This window comes from Mustela erminea, chromosome 4, assembly GCF_009829155.1.
Source record: "Mustela erminea isolate mMusErm1 chromosome 4, mMusErm1.Pri, whole genome shotgun sequence".
Lineage (NCBI taxonomy): Eukaryota > Metazoa > Chordata > Mammalia > Carnivora > Mustelidae > Mustela > Mustela erminea.
The window spans coordinates 104,654,102-104,675,893 of record NC_045617.1 but is presented as its reverse complement, the minus strand read 5'-3'; the positions used below and the strand labels follow the sequence as shown (position 1 = coordinate 104,675,893).

Sequence of the window (21,792 nt, the reverse complement as noted above, 5' to 3'; positions counted from 1 at the left end):
TACACTTTTTGGGAGAATAAATGTAGATATGTGGAAGAACAGTTTTTTTAATCCAAAAATAAGATTATAAAATGCTTTTCTGAAGGTAAAAAGTGGTAATTGGTAATTATAAAATACTCTTCCCATAGATGGAAAGACACCAATATCTTTAAAGTTTCTTTCATGTAATATTAAAAGTTAGGAAGAGGAACTTGTAAGCAATTATAGTAGTAAAGTTGAGATAAATGATTAAGGGAAACATGCCAATTTAAAAGTGATGTCTGAAACAATAAAATTTAAATCTTCATTAGCATAGACTTTTAGAAGAATTGTATACCATTGCCAGACTATCTCTAGAGTATGAAACTGCATAGGGACAAAATTAAATTTCAAAATTAAATTTTAGTTTTATTTAGTACATGAATTTGACAATATTGGCAAATTTAGAGAAATTTGCCCTTCAATTTTATTTTTATTTTTAGGTATGAAAATGATTAATTTTTAATATTTTATTGATTTTTGTAAAATAAATTCTTATTTTATTCTGTAGTTTAATTGTTATTCTGGCTTTTTTACATATAGACAAATGGAGAGAGGTTTTTTTTTTTTAATTGTTTTTTTTAATTGTTATGTATCCCAGGTTTATATTTGAGTATTATTGGTATTTGTGAGGATCATGATAAATACTTTTAATATACTCTAATGGGTTACTGTTACAGGAAATTTTGCATTGCCACAATGGAGAGAGCATTTACATTAAATTACATTACAGGGCTACAATTAAATAGAATGATGAAAAAATAAAAGCTCAAAAGTTCAGAGAAATTAGATTCCTTGATAATCAATTCAAAAAATATGACAAACATAGTTTAAATAATGAAAAAAATGATTATGTTTGTAATATAACTAGTAAAGATTAATGACCTCTCATTTAGAAAGATGGATGTCTATAAATTATTTTACCTTGATAAATTGCTGTAGTAATATATTTTGCCTTCAAAATGTATCTGTGCTAAGTCATTTCAATTTTGAAGTTATGACTTTAAATAGGTTTAAATATGGCAAAACTTCAGTAATTTATGGTTTCCTTAAAAAAATTATTTAAAGGAATTTTCATAGTCTGTGCTTCAGTTTCCTTGCATGTAGGCATACAGACCTTAAGAGTTACACAAGATTGGGGTGCCCGGGTAACTCGGTTAAGTTTCTGACTCTTGATCTGAGCTCAGGTCTTGATCTCGGGGATGAGTTCAAGCCCCATGCTGGGCTCCATGCTGGGTATGGAGCCTACTTAAGAAAAAAAATAGAGAGTTCCACAAGATGATCAATGGGTGGAGTGGAAAGTAAATATTATAAAGCTTTTTAAAAACTTTTTAGAATGATATTAATATTACTTCAATAATATGTTAATTGAATTATATACATGTATCTCATCTATGTGTTTTTTATTTTATTTTTTATTTTTTAAAAAGATTTTATCTATTTATTTGTCAGACATCACAAGCAGGCAGAGTGGCAGGCGGGGGGGGGGGGGGTGTGGAGGAAGCAGGCTCCCTGTTGATCAGAGAGCCTGATGTGGGGGCTCGATCCCAAGGACCCTGAGATCATGACCCAAGCCTAAGGCAGAAGCTTAACCTACTGAGCCACCCAGATGCCCCTTTGTGTTTTTTTTAATATAAGATGTGCATGTTCAACAAATTATTTTGGTAAAAGTATATAGTCAATAAACTCAAATAATAATCTAGTGCCTTGAAGTTGCAAATAACTAAATAGATTCTAAAAACTTAATGGTGTAATTTTAAAGAACAACGGAAGAATATAAGGTTAAAAAATATTGGTCTTTGGTCTTTGAGGCAGCTGACTGGCTCTGTGGGTTAAGCCTCTGCTTTCTGCTCAGGTCATGATCTCAGGGTCCTGGGAACAAGCCCCACATCCGACTCTCTGCTTGGCAGGGAGCCTGCTTCCCCTTCTCTCTCTGCCTGCCTCTCTGCCTACTTGTGATCTCTCTCTCTCTATCAAATAAATAAAATCTTTAAAAAAAAATTGATCTTTGGTTTTTGTAGCAATATTTACATTTTACAGCACGAATTCTTTGCATTTGTAAGTAATTTTAAGATTTACTTAGATATGCAAAGAATACTATTGATTATATAAAATATTCTCAAATTTATTATGTTTATAGTCTTACTCTAACTTCATTCATATTATAAATATATTGCTGACTGAAAATTTATTTTACATAATGGTGCAAAATGTTGTGGAAACAATAAATTTATTTCCTTTGATGGTTTTTGTTGTTACCTTACTTTAGCAGTAAATGTATGATAATAAACATAATTTTTCCTTAATATCTAAAATTATCATATATTTACTTATTTAATCGTTTCAAAAATAATAGTCACAAAATTAATAATTTTTGAGTAAATTTTTTTTTCAAATAAAGTGCTGTTTAAGGCACATTTTTACAGCTAAACAAGAAACAAAAGTGTGGATAATGTCAATTAATAATGAAAAACAAATACTGGGAAGCAAAGTGGTCTTTGTGATCAATTAAGATTTTATAAAGAACATCTGTTCCAGAGCCAACATTAACTGAAGACCATTTGACCTGAATCTGCTATAAGTGTTCTTACCATCAGATTTCATTATTTTGTATCAATTCCACAAAGATATATAAATATATGCCCACATTATTTCCTGAAGTAGACAAAAGTTGCCTGGCAAATTAATATTGTTTGACAATCTGACACACATTTCAATGTACTCAAGTTTTTATGAATCTTTCTTACACACACACTAGAAAGTAATTTTTAAAAATATATTCTCCCAATCCTCCTTAGATCTCCAGTTTAAGATAAAATGCAACACATTGTTTTGAAGGTACTGATGATACTGCATATTTATTGTTTCCCATATCCCATGTAGAGCCTTCTCCAGTATTTCTAAGACCATAGAAGCCTACCCTCTTGACCAGGCTTTTAAAATGTCTTTCTTGGAAATTAATTATAATGATGGCTTTATGCTACTTCATTGCAAAAGCTGTTGCCAGCATTCTGAGAGCTAACATATAATTTTTTTGCTACAATATGACAGGACAAATTATTGCAGAAAAAGAACAAAAATAAAGAACTTGAATTCTGAATAAAGCAAATATTATCTGATAGAAAAATATGTATACCATGCATACACTATAGAAAGATTATGTTGATTAAATGAGAATCCAGAAATTTAAGTGGACTTTGTTATTGATTGTTGCCTCAAAGCTGAGGTAATAATCCAAAGAAGACAATAAGTTTAGTCAAAATGAAATGAAATGGAAAAAAATCTAATGAAAAATTACAAATGATAATAAAGACAGCAATATGTAAATTATAATTGTTCCTATCATTTTTTTAAATATACAGCACAAAATAATTTGCCCAGAATTTTATCTTTCTAGTAAGATGACCAATATGATATATTTAATGTGTGGTTACCTAGGAATTGAAACATAATGGTATAAACGTTTTCTAGATTTACTGTTTTGATACAGATAGATTGGTTCACTCAAACAGTCCTATAGTCTTAGCAAACCTGAGGATATTTAGAATATGATAAATTCCTACTGAAGTTGGCTAATTAAACATTTTCATTTCATGAAGAGAAATTTATTTTCCAATCTTATAGGTAATCCCTTTTCAAGGTGAAATCCTAATAACTGATTAAGAGTTTTTCTGATATTTGATGTAGCACATGAATAAATTCTCCTTTCCTTCATACAGTGCATACTAACTCTTTTCCCAAATATCATTTAGCTGTTTCCTTCAAGGGCCCATTCTCTTTCAGAAGATTTTGTTGTTAATTCCATTTTCTTCATTACAAAAGTTTCCTTTCCCTTCCACAGACTCACATTTTGTTTCTGTACTATGAATAGGACTAAAATTACACTTGAAGGGATTATATGATGTACTGTGTTAATCCATTTTAGAATTTCACTTCTTACACCTACATTTTAACCTTCAAGATGAAAATGTAGTATATTAATACATTTGGGGTGACATCATTTTGGTGACATTAAGAAGTATAAATGTGCATTTGGTTGGCAAGTAGATGACTGCTATTGGTCATGACTCATTATCCTGTCACAGACATGCTATTTCAATAGATTGGAAACTTACTCCCTCTACATATTCAGTCCAAATCATAAATTCTTCAGTACTGCATTTTATTTTCTTATAAGGTTCAGGGTGTTATTTTTTATAGCTAAATTATGATTTATACAAACTGTACTACATAGTTCTTCCTATTCAGGTGTTAGCAAGGTGCATTATTACATTCCAAATTAGGCTCTTTTAAAGTACTTGGTAATATTGAGGTGAATTGTATATATTTTTTAGTATCCTTGTTCTCCTTAATGTTTATATACTTTTTCAGTTTTGAGAAAGAATTAGATTTCTTTACAGATTAGTCTCAGAAGTCAGTGGAAAATATACAATATAAAGGTTTTCTTTTATAAAGAGGGAGTTTGCAAAAATGAAAGATAATCCTTTAATATTCACATGACTTTAATCATAAATCTAAATTTGTCTACACCATCAAAATATCTTTGTATTTCCTGGGAAAATTGGAAAGGATAAATTTAATTTTAAGAATGTGATTAAAAGTGTCCAGAAGACAACATAAGCAAATGGTTATCTTGATGACTATAAAGACTGTTCTAAATTAAACATTAAATAAGCTTTGACCCAAGGGCTTCATTACCTTCTAGGAAGGAGAAAAAGTAAATTCTATTAAGTCACCTGGACATAGCTGATGGCAGTTTAACTGAAATAACTTTTAAATGTATAAAGAGGATTTATGAAAGTGCAAGGATATATCTGACCACTTAGGCTTATGCAGTGAGTAGTCATGAAATTGATTTAAACAAAAATCAATTTATCTTCATATTTAAAATATCCAGATCTTTGGATTATGTCCTACACTTTCAGTCATGTAAATGAACAGTTCTATATTTATTTGAATTGACAGTACACTCATATATTTATATACACTAGTAAGACCATAACTAAAAAAGAGAATATATATGTATACAGAGAGAGAGAGAAAGAGAGAGAGAGAGTATCCTTCAGTAAACTTTTTAGTCCAGTGAACCAAAGTAATGAAAAAGATTTATGAAAGTGCAAGGATATATCTGACCACTTAGGCTTATGCAGTGAGTAGTCATGAAATTGATTTAAACAAAAATCAATTTATCTTCACATTTAAAATATCCAGATCTTTGAATTATGTCCTACACTTTCAGTCATGTAAATGAACAGTTCTATATTTATTTGAATTGACAGTACACTCATATATTTATATACACTAGTAAGACCATAACTAAAAAAGAGAATATATATGTATACAGAGAGAGAAAGAGAGAGAGGGAGTATCATTCAGTAAACTTTTTAGTCCAGTGAACCAAAGTAATGAAAAAAGATTTGCAAGGCAAAATATAATCCTATGATCATTTATATACCACAACATCAATTTTATATTGGTATTTTGTCTTTTAGAAATTCATCTTCCGATTGTATACACTTACTCAGCTTCAATCTACTTCAGACTGGATAACAAAATCCAAGGATTAGGTGAAAATTTTAGACCCACAGATATTAAAAGGAAAATAAGAAAATGTTAAAGCAACTTTATGTCAATGAACTCTACAACTTCAGTGTAAAAGAAATATTCTTTGAAAGATACAAGCTGCCAAAGTTTCATTAAGGTTCATTAAAAAATAGATAGGTAGCCTGATAGCCCTTTATCAACTAACAATTGACTTTGTTCTTAAAGGCCTTCCCTAAAAACTCAATGCCCAAGCTGCTTCACGGGTAAATCCTATCAATCAAATAAGGAAAGTATAATACCAATTCTGCATAAAATATAACTAAATATTGAGGAGGAGGAACTATTTTCCAAGTCATTCAATGAGGCTAGCATTGCCCTGATACCAAAATAAGAAAAAACAATGGGGGCGCCTGGGTGGCTCAGTGGGTTAAAGCTTCTGCCTTTGGCTCAGGTCATGATCCTAGGGTCCTGGGATTGAGCCCCACATCAGGCTTTCTGCTCAGCAGGGAGCCTGCTTCCTCCTTTCTCTGCCTGCCTCTCTGCCTACTTGTGATCTCTGTCTGTCAAATAAATAATTTTTTAAAAAATAAGAAAAGACATTAACAAAACAGAATAAGAATGAAAACCCATATGATAATCTCAGTAGATGGCATTAAAACGATCTGTGAATATCTTAACACCATTTCTAATAAATATATAGTAAACTTGGGGGCACCTAGGTGGCTCAGTTGGTTAAGCGTCTACCTTTGGCTCAGGTCATGAGCCCAGGGTCCTGGGATGGAGCCCCACATCGGGCTCTTTGCTCAGCAAGGAGTCTGCTTCTCACTCTCCCTCTGGGGCTCCCCCTGCTTTGCTTTCTCTCTCTCTGTCAAATACATTAAAAAAATACAGTAAACTTGGAATAGAAACAGACTTTTTCAATCATACAAAGTGCATCAGTAAAAAACCTGGAGGTAACATTATATTTAATCCTGAAAGACTGTATCCTTTCTCCCCCCAGGTTTAAGAACAAGATACCATGTCCGCTGCTACCATTTCCATTCAACATTTTACAGAAATTTCTAGCCAATGCAGTAGGGCAGTACTATTTAAGGCCTCCAGATTGGAAAGTAGTAAAAGGGCCCTTAGACACAGATAACATGATTGGCTATTGAGAAACTCTACTGGGATGTTAAAAGAAGAAAAAAACAAAGAAAAACAAAAAACAAGAGCTAATAAGTGAGATAATGAGATTGCAAGATACACGGGTGCCTGGGTAGCTCAGTCTGTTAAGCATCTGTCTTCAGCTCAGGTGATGATTCCAGAGTCCTGAAATCTAGCCCCATATCAAGCTTCTTGCTCAGAGAGAAGCCTGCTTCTCCCTCCGCTTTTGCCTGCCACTCTTCCTGCTTTTGCTCTCTTTTTTTCTCTCTCTGTCAAATAAATAAGTGAAATATTTTTTTAAAAATTGCAAGATACACAATCAACATACAAAAGTCATTTTCTAAATTCTTGCAAAAAACAATTCAGAAATTTAAATTAAGAAACTGTACTATTTACACTACCAGAATAAATGAGAAGTATTTAGGACTAAATATAATTAAAAATTTGAAAGAGCTATATATTAAAAATTACATTGATGAAAAAAATTACATTGATGAAATTAAGGAAAACATAAATATATCAAGAAATATGCCATGGCTGTGGGTAGACAGATTCATTAAGAGGTCAATGTCCCCAGTCTACATTTTCAACACTATCCCAAAGTTCCAGAATTCTTCAATGGTAAACTTATTCTGAAATTCATATGGAAATGCAAAGAACCTAAAACAGGCAAAACATATTTAGAAAAAAAATAGAAGAGGGGTAAATACTATGTGATTCCAAAACATATAAATTACAGTAATAAAGACAATGTGGTTTGGGTGTCGAGATTTGACAAAGAGATCATATTTACTATGCAATGTCAAGAAGGCCCAACCCTGAATTTTAGTTTTTTTTTTAATTCAATTAATTAACATATGGTATATTATTGGTTTCAGAGATAGAGATCTGTTATTCATCACTTATATAATACCCAGTGCTTATTACATCATGTGCCCCCCATGATGTCCATCATCCAGTGACCCAATCCCCCTGACACTGTCCCCTCCATCAATTCTCAATTTGTTTCCTATAATTAATAGTCTCTTACGTTTTTTTTCTCCCTCTCTGGTTTTGTCTTGTTTTATTTTTTCTTCTATTCCCTTATGATTTGTTTTGTTTCTTAAATTCACATATGAATGGATAATGTGATAATTGTCTTTCTCTGTTTTATTTTGCTTAGCATAATACCCTCTAGTTCCATCCATGTCATTGCAAATGGCAAGATTTCATTTTTTTGATGACGGAATAGTATTCCATTGTGTATATATACTGCATGTTCTTTATACATTAATCTGTCAATGGACATCTGGACTCTTTCCATAGTTTGGCTGTTGTGGACATTGGTGCTATAAACATTGGGGTACAAGTGCCCCTTCAGATCACTACAGTTGTATCTTTGGGTAAGGACCCAGTAGTGCAATTGCTGGGTTGTAGGGTAGCACTATTTTTCAACTTTTTGAGGAACCTCCATACTGTGTTCCAGAGTGGGTATATGAGCTTACATTTCCTGTTTCTCTGCATCCTCACCAACATCTGTCATTTCATGACTTGTTAATTTTAGCCATTCTGACTGCTGTGAGGTGGTATCTCATTGTGGTTTTGATTTGAATTTCTATGATGCCAAGTGATGTAGAGCATTTTTTCATGTGTCTGCTGGCCATTTGTAGGTCTTTGGATAAATGTCTATTCATGTCTTCTGCCCATTTCTTAACTGGATTCTTTGTTTTTTGGGTGTTGAGTTTGTTAAGTTGTTTATAGGTCTTGGATACTAGCTTTTTATGGGATACATCATTTACAAATATCTTCTCCCATTCCACTGGTTGCCTTTTGGTTTTGCTGACTGTTTCCCTTGCTGTGCAAAAGCTTTTGATCTTGATGAAGTCCCAATTGTCCATTTTTGCTTTTGTTTCTCTTGCCTTTGGAGATGTGTCTAGCAAGAAGTTGCTATGGCCAAAATCAAAGAGGTTGCTGCCTGTGTTCTACTCTAGAATCTTGATGGATTCCTGTCTCACATTGAGGTCTTTCATCCACTTAGAGTTTATCTTTGTGTATGGTGTAAGAAAATAGTCCAGTTACATTATTCTACATCTGGCTGTCCAACTTTCCCAATACCATTTGTTGGAGAGACTGTCTTTTTTCCATCAGATATTCTTTCCTGGTCTATCAAAGATTAGTTGATTGTAGAGTTGAGGGTCCATTTCTGGGTTCTCTATTCTGATCCACTGATATATGTGTCTGTTTTTGTTCCAGTACCATACTATCTTGATGATTACAGAATTTGTAATAGAGCTTGAAGTCTGGAATTGTGATGCCACCAGTTTTGGTTTCTTTTTTCAACATTGTTTTTGATATTTGGGGTCTTTTATTATTTCATACAGATCTTAGGCTTTGTTCCAGCTCTGTGAGAAAAGTTGATGGTATTTTGATAGGGATTGCACTGATTTCTCTAGGTAGCAAACACTTTTTCACAGTATTTGTTCTTCCAATCCATGAGCAAGGAATGTTTTTCCATTTCTTTGTATCTTCCTCAATTTCTTTGATGAGTGTTCTATAGTTTTCTGAGTATAGATCCTTTGCCTCTTTGGTTAGGTTTGTTTCCTAGGTATCTTAAGGTTTTGAGGACAATTGTAAATGAGATCAGCTCCTTAATTTTTCTTTCTTCTGTGCTATTGTTAGTGTATAGAAATGGAACTAATTTCTGTGCATTGATTTTATATTCTGCCATTTTGATGAATTTCTGGATGAGTTTTAGCAATTTTGGGGTGGAGTCTTTTATTCTTTCCACATAGAGTATCATGTCATCTGCAAAGAGGGAGAGTTTGACTTCTACTTTGCTGATTTGGGTGCCTTTTATATCTTTTTGTTATTGTTGAATTGCTGAGGGTAGGACATTTACTATGTGAACAACATTGGTGATAGTGGACATCCCTGCCGTGTTCCTGAACTTAGGAGAAAAGTTCTCAGTTTTTTCCCATTGAGAATGATATTCACTGTGGGCTTTTCGTAGATGGCTTTTATGTTAAGGTGTGTTCCCTCTATCTCTATGCTGTGAAGAGTTTTGATCAAGAAAGAATACGTACTTAGTCAAATGCTTTTTTTCTGCATCTATTGAGAGGATCGTGTTTTTCTTGTCCTTTCTTTTCTTTTCATTTTTTTTTTTTTAAGATTTTATTTATTTATCGGGGGGGAGCACAAACAGGGAGAATATCAGGTAGAGGGAGAACTGGATCCCCACTGAGCTAGGATCCTGTTGTGGGACTCAATCCCAGGGCCCTTTTCTTTTCATTTTTTTTTTTAGATTTTATTTATTTATCGGTGGGGGGAGCACAAACAGGGAGAGTATCAGGTAGAGGGAGAACCAGGATCCCCACTGAGCTAGGATCCTGTTGTGGGACTCAATCCCAGGGCCCTTTTCTTTTCATTTTTTTTTTTTAGATTTTATTTATTTATCGGGGGGGGGGGAGCACAAACAGGGAGAGTATCAGGTAGAGGGAGAACCAGGATCCCCACTGAGCTAGGAGCCTGTTGTGGGACTCAATCCCAGGGCCCTGGGATCATGACACAAGCCAAAGCCAGACATTTCACTGACTGAGCCACCCAGGCATCCTTCCCTTTCTTTTATTTATGTATTGTATCCCATTGATTGATTTGTGGATCTTAAACCACCTTTGTAGTCCAGGAATAAATCTCACTTGGTCTTGGTGAATAATCCTTTTAATGTACTGTTGGACTCTATTGGCTAATGTTTCAGTGAGAATTTTTACATTCATGTTCATCAGGGATTTTGATCTGTAATTCTCCTTTTTGATGGGGCCTTTGTCTGGCTTGGGGATGTAGGTAATGCTGGCCTCATAGAAAGAGTTCGGACGTTTTCCTTTCATTTCTATTTTTTGAAACAGCTTCAGAAGAGTCGATATTCATTCTTCTTGAAATGTTTGCTAGAATTCCCCTGGGAAGCCATCTGGCCCTGGACTCTTGTCTTTGGGTGATTTTGATTAAGGCTTCAGTTTCCTTGCTGGTTATGGGTCTCTTCAAGTTTTCTAGTTCTTCCTGTTTCATTTTTGGTTATTTATATGTCTCTAGGAATGCATCCATATCTTCCAGATTGCCTAATTTATTGGCACCTAGTTGCTTATAATATAATCTTAGAATTGTTTAGATTTCTACAATGATGGTTGTGATCACTTTCATTCATGATTTTATTTACTTGGGTCCTTTCTCTTTTTTTGATACATCTGGCTAAGCTTTTATCAATCTTTTTATTCTTTCAAAGAAACAGCTCCTAGTTTCATTGATCTGTCCAACTGTTCTTTTGATTTCTATTTCATTAATTTCTAATATAATATTTATTATTTCTCTTCTCCTGTTGGATTTAGGCTTTATTTGTTGTTCTTTCTCCAACTTCTTTAGGTATAAGGTTAGATTGTGTATTTGAGATCTTTCTTGTTTCTTGAGAAAGGCTTGTATTGCTATATACTTCCCTAGGACTGCCTTGGCTGCATCCCAAAGGTTTTGAAGTTATTTTCATTTTCATTTGTTTTAATGGATTTTTTAAAAAAATATTTAATTTCCTTGTTGACCCATTCATTCTTTAGTAGGATGCTCTTTGGCCTCCATATATTTGAGTTCTTTCCCAATTTTCTCTTGTGATTGAGTTCCAGTTTCAAATCATCTTGGTCTAAAAACGTGCAGGGAATGATTACAGTCTTTTTATACCAGTTGAGACCTGATTTGTGACCCTGTTATGGACCCTGTTGTGATCTGTTCTGGAGAATGTTCCATGTGTACTCAAGAAGAATAGGTATTCTGTTGCTTTAGGATGGAATGCTCTGCAAGTATTTGTTAATTCCTTCTAGTCCAGTGTTATTTAAAGCTCTTGTTGCCTTGTTAATCTTCTGCTTAGATGATCTGTTCATTGCAGTGGGTGGGGTTAAAGTCCCCTACTATTATTGTATTATTATTGCTGTGTTTCTTTAATTTCATTATTAATTGGCTTATATAATTAGCTGCTCCCTTGTTAGGGGCATAAATATTTGCAATTGTTAGATCTTCTTGTTGGACAGACCTTTTGATTATGATATAGTGTCCTTCCTCTCTCTTATTACAGTCTTTGACTTAACATCTAGTTTGTCTGATATAAGGGTTGGCACACCAGCTTTCTTTTAATGTCCATCAGCATGATAAATGGATTTCCACCCCCTTAATTTCAATCTGGAGGTTCTTTGATTCTAAAATGTGTCTCTTGCAGACAGCATATCAATAGGTTTTGCTTCTTTATCCAATCTTATACCCTGTGTCTTTTGACTGGGACATGTAGCCCATTTACATTCAGAGTAGCTATTAAAAGATATGAATTTAGTGCCATTGTATTACCTGTAAAGTCACTGTTTCTGTATATTGTCTCTGTTCTTTTCTGGTCTGTGTTACTTTTGGGCTCTCTCTTTGCTCCAAAGATCCCTTATAATATTTCTTGTAGGGGCAGTTCTGTGATCACAGATTCTTTCCATTTCTTTTTGTCCTGAAAGCTTTTTATCTCTCCTATTTTGAATGACATCCCAGCTGGAAAACATATTTTTCTCATTTAGCACACTGAATATATCATGCCACTCCTTTCTGACCTGATGGGTCTGTGTCCTGCCAGTCAAATGTTTCTACCCTTGTCAGTTATGGACCTCTTGCCCCAAGCTGTTTTCAGGATTTTCTCTTTGTGTCTGAAATTTGCAAGTTTCACAATTATATGTCAGGGTGTTGACCTCTTTTTATTGATTTTGAGGGGGGTTCCTTGTACCTCCTGGACTTGGATGCCTGTTTCTTCTCCCAGATTAGGGAAGAGCTCCACTATAATTTGCTCCAATATACCTTCTGCTCCTCTCTCCCTCTGTTTCCTCTTCTTCTGGGATCCAAATTATTTTAATATTGTTTCATTTCATTCATTCTCTCAAATTTTCACTTCATGATCCAGTAGTTGTTTATCTCTCCTTTTCTCAGCTTCTTTATTCTCCATCCTTTTGTCTTCTGTATCACTCATTCTCTCTTCTGCCTCATGTATCCTAGCAATTTGAGCCTCCATTTTTTATATTATCTCACTAATAGCCTTTTTAAATTTCAGCTTGATTAGATATTGTCTCTTTTGTTTCTCCAGAAAGGGATTCCCTAGTGTCGTCTATGCTTTCTTCAAGTCCAGTTTGTGTATTTATAATCATTATTCTGAATCCTAGTTCTGACATCTTACTTACTTCCATACTGATTAGGTCCCTGGCAATCAGTACTGCTTCTTTTTCTTCTTTTTGATATGTATTTTTCCATCTAGTCATTCTTACAGAAAGTGGTCACTTTTCTCTTTCTTTCTTTCTTTCTTTCTTTCTTTCTTTCTTTCTTTCTTTCTTTCATCTTCCTAAGATTTTATTTATTTAGGACAGAGAAAGAGAGAGAGCATGCATGAGAAGGGGGTAGGGGCAGAAGTAGGCTCCCTATTGAGCAGGGAGCCCAGGTCCCTGGTATTAAGACCTGAGCTGAAGGCAACCATTCAATCACTGAGCCACCCATGTACCTCCAAATGGTCGCTTTTCTATTTGTAGAGTTGCAGCTATTTTTTTCTTAGAATTATGGTTGAGTTCACAGGTGTTCTGGAAGATTTGATAGCTATGTAGCTGAATTCCTGGGACCAGATGAAACTAAGATCTCCTACTCCTTTGTCATCTTGGACTCTCTCCCAACCCTGAGTTTTAGACTTAATTTCTAAGACACAGCAAATTAGCAAAACTGGATTACTATAGTACTATGTTAGCACACTCTCTAGAATTAAGCTATCTGACTCATTCCAGATCACTCACTGACAGTTGTTGTTAGCTAGGCTAGTCACCAAAACTTTCAGGGCATCAGTTTTCCCATTTGTAAAATGGTTTTAGAAATAGAAGTATTCTGAGATGCCTGGAAGGCTTAGTCAGTTCAGCCTCGAACTTTTGGTTTCAGCCACAGTCATGATCTCAGGGTCATGGGATTGAGCCCTGTGTCTAGCTTCATGTTTAGCGTGGAGTCTGCTTGAGATTCTTTCCCCTATCCTCACCCTTCTCCTCTGTTTCTCCCCTGCCCACACTCCCTCTCTCTCTAAAATAAATAAATAAAATCTTAAAAAGGGTAATAAATGATAGAACTAATCAGAGGGACCTGGGTGGCTCATTCAGTTGATCCTCTGACTCTTGATCTCAGGGTGGTGTTCAAACACCTGGTTGGGCTCCATGCTGGGTGTGAAGGCCACTTAAAAATAATAATGATGATAGTGATGATGATGATGATGATGATGATAATAATAATAGAACTAACCTAATAGAGTTAGTGGACATATAAAATGAGTTAATGTGTGCAAAGCATTTGGAAAAGTAGTTGACAGTAGTTGACATGTGGTAACCTTTATATAAGTATTAGCTTATCTTTTTATTACTATATTATAATTACTGTTATTTTTATGTTTAGGAAAAAAGAAGCCATATTCTCCAGGGTACCAAGATACTTAATGGACATAATTAGTCAGACAGGAAAAAATCAGTTATTAACTTAATTTGAGATTATATAAAGTCTTTCTCTTTTAGAAAAATATTTTCACATTATTCACTAATTTACTTATTCAATAGTACAGGTTAAAATATATATGTTAATATTAACTTAAATTGTTATGCTCTATTATTTTAATAATATAGTTTGTCAGACTACTGAGTTATAATTTTTTGACACATGTAAATTATTTTTCTAATGTCAGTTATATATGTTTTTTCCTAAAATTGAAAAGAATTTTATCTCTGACACTACTGAATATTGAGTCCAAATACACAATAAGCTAATTTATATTAAATAGGCAGTAGCAAAAAGCCCATTTCAATGTAAATCACATTTTGGTCATGGTAGATGCTGATCCATAATGGCATTAATTTTCAGTTGTTATAATGACGTTTCTAGTGGAACTGAGCACTAGAATTTTAGATAGATTTATTTTTAGGATTAATAAGTGCTGGAATAAAATCACACTTTTTATAATTTGCAGTGGGGAGTGAAGTTTTTATATCACATTTACAAGAAGCAAACTGATGTATTAAAAAAATAGCTATGAGTTTGCCCTCTATTATTATATAACTCAAATCACATTAATGTTCTGAACATGCTTAAACTTGGGAAATGTTTGCTATTTTAACAGGTTTCTTGTAGAAGGAAAAAGGCTATAATGTGAGTTGCTTCCAAATTGCTCTTCTAAACTAAGTTTATAGAAAAAATATATATATATTTATATATTATAAGTATTTATATGTTTGTGTTTATGTTATTTTATAATATTTTTGTATGAAATTTCCTTTCATAAGATAAGTTTCTATTTCATCATTTTGAAGAGGTAGCTCAGAGATAGTAAACTGGTATTTTCCCCCTCACATACAATTTGTTTGAATTCTCAGTATTGATGAAAAAGATTAAACATTTTTCATTTCTGATTTACATTTCTTTTATGAAATTTTGTGTTCTGAGTTAAAATTTTATGACACATGTTCTTTTTGTGATTCTTTTTATATTATTTTATAATGTTTTGCTGGACAAGTGTGATTAATCTACTTTGTCATTTAATCAGTTTCTATCTAAAGCAGATCTTACCTTCCTTTAAGGATTCCAAGATGCTACTGAAAATCACCTTCTCATGTTACTTGCAGTACAACTTCTTATAATTAAGGAATGAAAATTATTTGATAGAAAAAAAAACAGATAAGTTGATTCCACTAATATATAGTTGTTTTCACTTGATTGTTTTGTTATGATTTGTTCAGTATCTCTTATTGGGACTTAATTCTTTCAAGTAGTAAAATTTGAGTGTGAGGAACTACGGCTTTATTCTGATTTCATATAATGTTAGAGTGGGACACACTGCCTTAGAAGTGGTAACATTATGCTAAGGCAAAATTAAATAAGAAACACAGTTATGGCCACTGTCTCTGGCCACAATCTACTTGGACTGCTCAGGGTTGAAGAATATACATATATATATATATATATATTATATATATATATATATATATCTCCTTCTTACCTGAGTACTTTACTTAATTAGATTTTTGCCAAAGCTATCAGTTATCAAGTATTTTCCTTTTTTTAAATTGATACATAATTGGCATACAATGTTATATTGGTTTCAGGTGTATAACATAATGATTTGACAATTCTATACATTAAACTATATTCACCACAATAAGTGTAATTGCAATTTGCTACCATATATTATTACAGCATTATTGTCTATATTCCCCATGCTATATAGTTTTCATTCCATGACTTTTTTATTTTTGTAACTGGAAGTTTGTACCTATTTATCTCCTTCACCTATTTTGCAGAGTCCCCCAAGCCATCCCTTCTGGCAGCCACCAGTTTGTTCTCTGTATTTATTATTTTATTTGTTTTTTGTTTGTTTTGTTTCTTAGATTCTATATATAAATGAAATCTTATGGTATTTTCCTTCTCTGGCTGATTTATTTTACTCAGCCTACCTTCTAGGCCCATCTGTGTCACAAATGGCAAGATCCTTTTTTATGGCTGAGTAATATTCCATTACACATATACCATTCCATTATACATACACCATGGCTTTGCTATCCATTCATGTATCAGTAGACATTTAGGTTGCTGTTATAAATTGGAGGTTGTAAATAATGCTGCAGTATTAAACATATGGGTGTATATATGTTTTCAAATTAGTGTTTTCATTGTATTTGAGTAAATATCCAATAGTTGAATTACTGGATTATACGGTATGATGGTTCTATTTTTAATTTTTTGACGCATCTCCATACATTTACCACAGTTGACTGCACCAACAGTGCACAAGTGTTCCCTTTTCTCCACATATTCATTAACACTTGTTATTTCTTATCCTTTTTATATTAGCCATTTGGACAAGTATAATATGATAATCTCATTATGGTTTTGATGTACATTTCCCTAATTATTAGTGAGCATTTTTTTAATGAGTCTGTTGGCCATCTGTATGTCTTCTGTAGACTAATGTCTGTTCAGGCCTTCTGCCCATTTTTAATCCGATTATTTGTGTTTTTATTTGGTTTGATTTGGTGTTGAGTTGTGCAAGTTCTTTATATATTAGGTCTGAAGTATTTTTCTGAACACATATAAAGACAACAAAATGTTCAGTGCTCTTGTATTTCTCCCAATATGACCAGAACTCAATTTTCTACACTAATACATGAATGCAAATGACAGAGACTCTCAAGTTATTTGCAGAAATTACTGATGTGATGAAGCTTTTTAGGATGCTTGAATGTTAATCATCCTGCCTCATTCTACCATTAAATATATTCTTGGGTTAAAAGTTGAAATTCCCAAGTATAAGCTGATAGGATCCCTGGAAAATGTGTGTGTGTGTGTGTGTGTGTGTATTCTTTTTTTTCCCCACTGTCTGGATCTGGCTATTTAAATTAATGATGAATTTAAAAACATATCAGAAAGTCTCAACCTGGGTGAAGGAAAACCAGTTTGAGGGAGTTCAGAAAGAAGACTAATTACTCAGCCCAAATGGCCTCATCTACCTTCCTTGACAGTGGAGTGAAATTACTGAAGTCATCAGAGCAAAGAGGAAAATCCTCAAACAATTTAGCCTTTGTGATTCAAGAGGGGATGCTAATTGTACCTACCCTATGAGAAATTTAGAAATGGCATTAAATTTACCTAATTTTCTGATCTCAGGATAACAGTTCTGGCTGTCATTAGTAGGATTGGAAAATATAAAGGCTTTCTCTGTGTTTTTCAAACATTTTAAACCTAGAATGAACTGCTGTTTTTGTCATCCGCGTGGGCTCTTCTGTCTATTTCTCATACCTGACCATGAAGCTGGCAGTGGAGGTGGTGAGTGGGAACACAAAGCACTTCACACTTTTGTCTGGAGCTCTGGAAATTGTCACTGCACAGGAGGATCACAGGAATTTTGAATGAAAGACTGGTCATGACAAGATGATTCTGACAAGATGTTTCTATTAGAAGAAGGTAGACTGTAGTACTACTGACTAAGATGAATCATGGCAGAGTGTGAAAATACTACAGTAGACACAATTCATGCACCTCTGTCTCCCCAACTTTTACTACATCTTGCAAAGCTGAGTGGGCCAGGACATGGGACTGAGTCTGGGCTCATGATGTTTCAACTAGGTGACCTTCCACAAAAGGTTTTCACACCACGAAGCCTCAGTGTCGTTATCTATAAAAGTCAAATTGCATAGATAGTAGATTCTTCTAACTCTATAATGTTGTCATAGGCATTCTATTTGTGTATTAATGTATAATTTTAGCAGCTCTAAATACCATTGTACTAACAGTATAACTATTATTTAATTATGTAAGTTTGAGAGATGCAAAAAACAGGAAAGAATCACTTTTAAATGTGCCCCTGGTTGTGCTCATGTCATGCACATCCGACCCTGAACACATTTCATGATTATGATTTGTCATCATAAATGTTTCAAGTCTTCCTTGAACACATGCTAGGTGTGTTTTGCCAAAATGAAAAACTCACAGTAAGAAAACCAAGGCTGGGAAACTAAAGGAGATTAAATTTATCTTTGTGAATTAAGAATCATCCTAAATGAAATTAGATTCTTATTGTTTTCTTATAGAATGTGATTTATACAATTCATTAAATATATGACAGTTTTATGACCAGCTATCCAAAAAAATTACATTCAAATAAAAATATTTCATGTGTTGTATGACTAGACAGAAGTAAAATCTAAGATTTCTCAGTTCAGGAAAGAAGTAATTTTAGAATCCAAATTAAGTGTTGAATATTCGTTAAGAATGAGAGATTATTCAGTTAATCTTTGTTACTCTAGTAAAGGCAGTTAGATCTCTTACTGCTTAAATTACAATTTTAGGTCTTGCATTACCATATGAATTAAATTATCTTTTTTTCCCTTTTTCTTTCTGTCACTCATACTCTGTGTAGCCAATAATATTATAAAATGTTTTAAAGGAATTAGATACAATTTGTTATGTCTAGACTGCCAGGTAACTTAACTGTTATTTAGATATTCACAGAACAATTTGGAGCTTGCATTTTGACAAGTTGTTGGACTCTTTTTTTTTTTTTAAGATTTTATTTATTTATTTGACAGAGAGATCACAAGTAGGCAGAGAGGCAGGCAGAGAGAGAGAGAGGGCAGCAGGCTCCCTGCTGAGCAGAGAGTCCGATGCAGTGCTTGATCCCAGGACCCTGAGATTGTGACCTGACCTGAAGGCAGAGGCTTAACTCACTGAGCCAAGCAGGCACCCCTGGACTCTCTTGATTAAACTAAAACTTTAATTAAAAAACTGAATACAAAACAAACAAACAAATAAAACAACAAAAAACAAAAACAGAAAACAGGCTAGGAGAGACAAACAAACACACATATACAAAAAAGAAAAAGAAAACAATACCCCCCCCAAGCCTTTCTGTCCCTAGGAAGACCGGAAGCAAGATCTCCTAGCATATTTATACTTTATTTATGAGGAACTATAAGAAAGAAACGCAAGTATGATTGATTCTTACCCAACAAATTTGGAACTAATATTTTATAGACTGAAAAAAATGTGTAGAACCCATTAAGAGTAATGATATAACCTAAGATTTACGTGGGGAAATAAGTAATATGCCTTTTGTTTAAATTATTTAAATATGTGTATAATTAGTACAGACACCACACACTTACTACTATGCTTTAATAATATTTTCTTAGAAATTTTAATCATTAGTGTCATTCATATCTCATTGCAACAACCCACTGTGGTTTTCAGATTTTCAGTCAAAACTCAGTAGTATATACATAGCTTTGATACCCAGCAACAAACATCCTGCAGAACCAGGAGTGGGAAATACTACTTCCCTCTTTTCCATGGTCCCTAGAGCTAGCTATCTAACCCAGGCTGCTTCTCTGGGTGCTCCTCTGGGAGCTCCTTGCTCTGCCACTTGCTGTATCAGTGTGTTTTGGTGAAGTCTTTAGTATGTTTGTGCTCATAAAGATGGAAGTATTGCTAGCATAGTGATACCATACAAATGGTGCCTGTGTTGGGCAGTGCACCCCTGCAGATACAGCAGATAGTACCAGCTTCACTGAATCATTATAAGGTGTTGACAGGATGAAATTTGTAAAAGTACATGGAACAGTGTTTGTTTGAGGGTCAGTTCATGTTAAAAGTTATGTCATTACTGTTGACAAGTTTGGACACAGGAAATTGCACAAGGCATCATCAGGGATGAGGTAAAAATGACCTCAGCTTGATTGGCAACTTTGAATGGAAAGAAAGATGTGTTAGAAATGCGATGTGTCTCTTGACTCCCTCAGAAATATTTTGGTGAGGAAAGAAAATGTTTTACTTGAGGAGACCAAGGTATCACGTAGGTTTTAACTGTGGGCAAAGTAGAGATTTTGTCTTCTTACAGTAAATATTAAGATTTTTCAAAAATGCAGGCTGGGGAATCATGGCTAAGAGCATATATTTATATTGTCTCACTCTACACCCATTTCAAGTCCCCTCTGCTTGAGGCTGAAGAGCTAACCTGCTCTCTGCAGGCTCCCTTACAGCCTGTGAGCCTGCCTCTTCCATTCAGACATCTCAGAAGCTCGGAGTCCAGATGGCTGTAGGCATGGAGGCTGCGTGTTCTGGCAAGAGTGGTGGTGACAGGTCTTATTTCAGGGATTGGCTGTGGAGGGGCTTTTGGCAACCCTTTGTGAGTGTGGTCAAGGCTAAACGGTGGACTGCGGTGGCAGTTTCACCAGAATAGTCCTGCGGTGCAGCCGGGGTGTTATTTCTCTCTGTGGGCTCCTCGCTGGTTCTTTGGACATTTTAGAGAGCCATAGCTTTACCTAACAACTGTTTGTGAATACCCTTGTCACTACACCACCTGAAACTCTGATAATGAAGTCTGGTGAAATTTGTTCTCTCTCTCTCTGTGTCTCTTTTCTGGATAGGTATAGATATGGCTATGTTGACAATTTAAAATTAAGATACTTGTGTGATAAAAGTAATTTTCAACCAAAATTGACACCTGATTCTATTAGGGTTTCACTTAACTGAGTTTCATATTGATATTTATTGTATGTGACTATAGGTTTTTAATTAAATTTAAAGCCAAAATCCTGTCCCCAAACAAGCAATACGATATGTTAAGAAAAATAATTTCAGGGGCACCTGGGTGGCTCAGTCGTAAGCATCTGCCTTCAGCTCAGGCCATGATCCCAGGGTCCTGATATGAGCTCTGCATCAGGTTCCCTGCTCAGCAGGAAGTCTGCTTCTCCCTCTCTTACTCCCCCTGCTTGTGTTCCTTCTCTAGCTGTGTCTGTCTCTGTGAAATAAATAAATAAAAACTCTTTAAAAAATAAAAAGAAAAAGAATTTCAGTGGCTGAATGTTTAGAACATGTTTTTATTTCTGCTTTAAATAGTTATATTATGAAATGAATGTTTTTAGTCCAAATTATCCAGATTCTTCAAATCGTTATTTTGATTTGTTAACTAATGTTATCTTCAAATAAAAGTAATTCATTTTTAAGATATAGTTTTCTTTGGCCTCCAATTTTGCTTTCTCTCATTGCTTCCCTAATATATTTCCAAACTGTCCCCCCAATCCTAAACCTCATTCCTATTCCGCCATTACTACACTTGCTTTGGTTCTCTCTACATCTATGCAAATCTTATTTTCAGCTTTAGTCCACTAATATTCATCCAGTGTTTCATTTGTGCCTTTTAATCAGTTTCTTCTAAAATTATATTAATATTTTTTGACCACTGGGTGAAGTATGGAAATATTGAATCACTATATTATACATATGAAACTAATATAACACTGTGTGTTAACTAATTGGAAGTTAAAAAAAAAAAAAACAAAAAACTAGGGTGCCTGGGTGGCTCAGTGGGTTAAGCCTCTGCCTTTGGCTCAAGCGTCCTGGGATCGAGGTCTGCATCAGGCTCTCTGCTCAGCGGGGAGCCTGATTCCCCTCTCTCTGCCTGCCTCTCTGCCTACTTATGTCCTCTCTCGCTGTCAAATAAATTAAAAAACCTAAAAAAAATCTTAAAAAGCCAAAAAAATGTTC

General features: G+C 34.2%; 1 protein-coding gene and 1 long non-coding RNA gene across 12 annotated transcripts in view; both read left to right on the top strand.

Annotated features, from left to right (window-relative positions):
- The window catches only part of KHDRBS2 (KH RNA binding domain containing, signal transduction associated 2), a 601,759-nt gene that overhangs the window by 234,074 nt on the left and 345,893 nt on the right, over positions 1-21,792 (top strand). The gene's annotated exons all lie outside the window — the stretch shown is intronic.
- On the top strand, positions 1,523-12,583 carry LOC116588804. Its single transcript, XR_004285096.1, has 3 exons — positions 1,523-1,532; positions 6,374-6,375; positions 12,432-12,583. It is a non-coding gene; the product is annotated as an uncharacterized LOC116588804 (long non-coding RNA).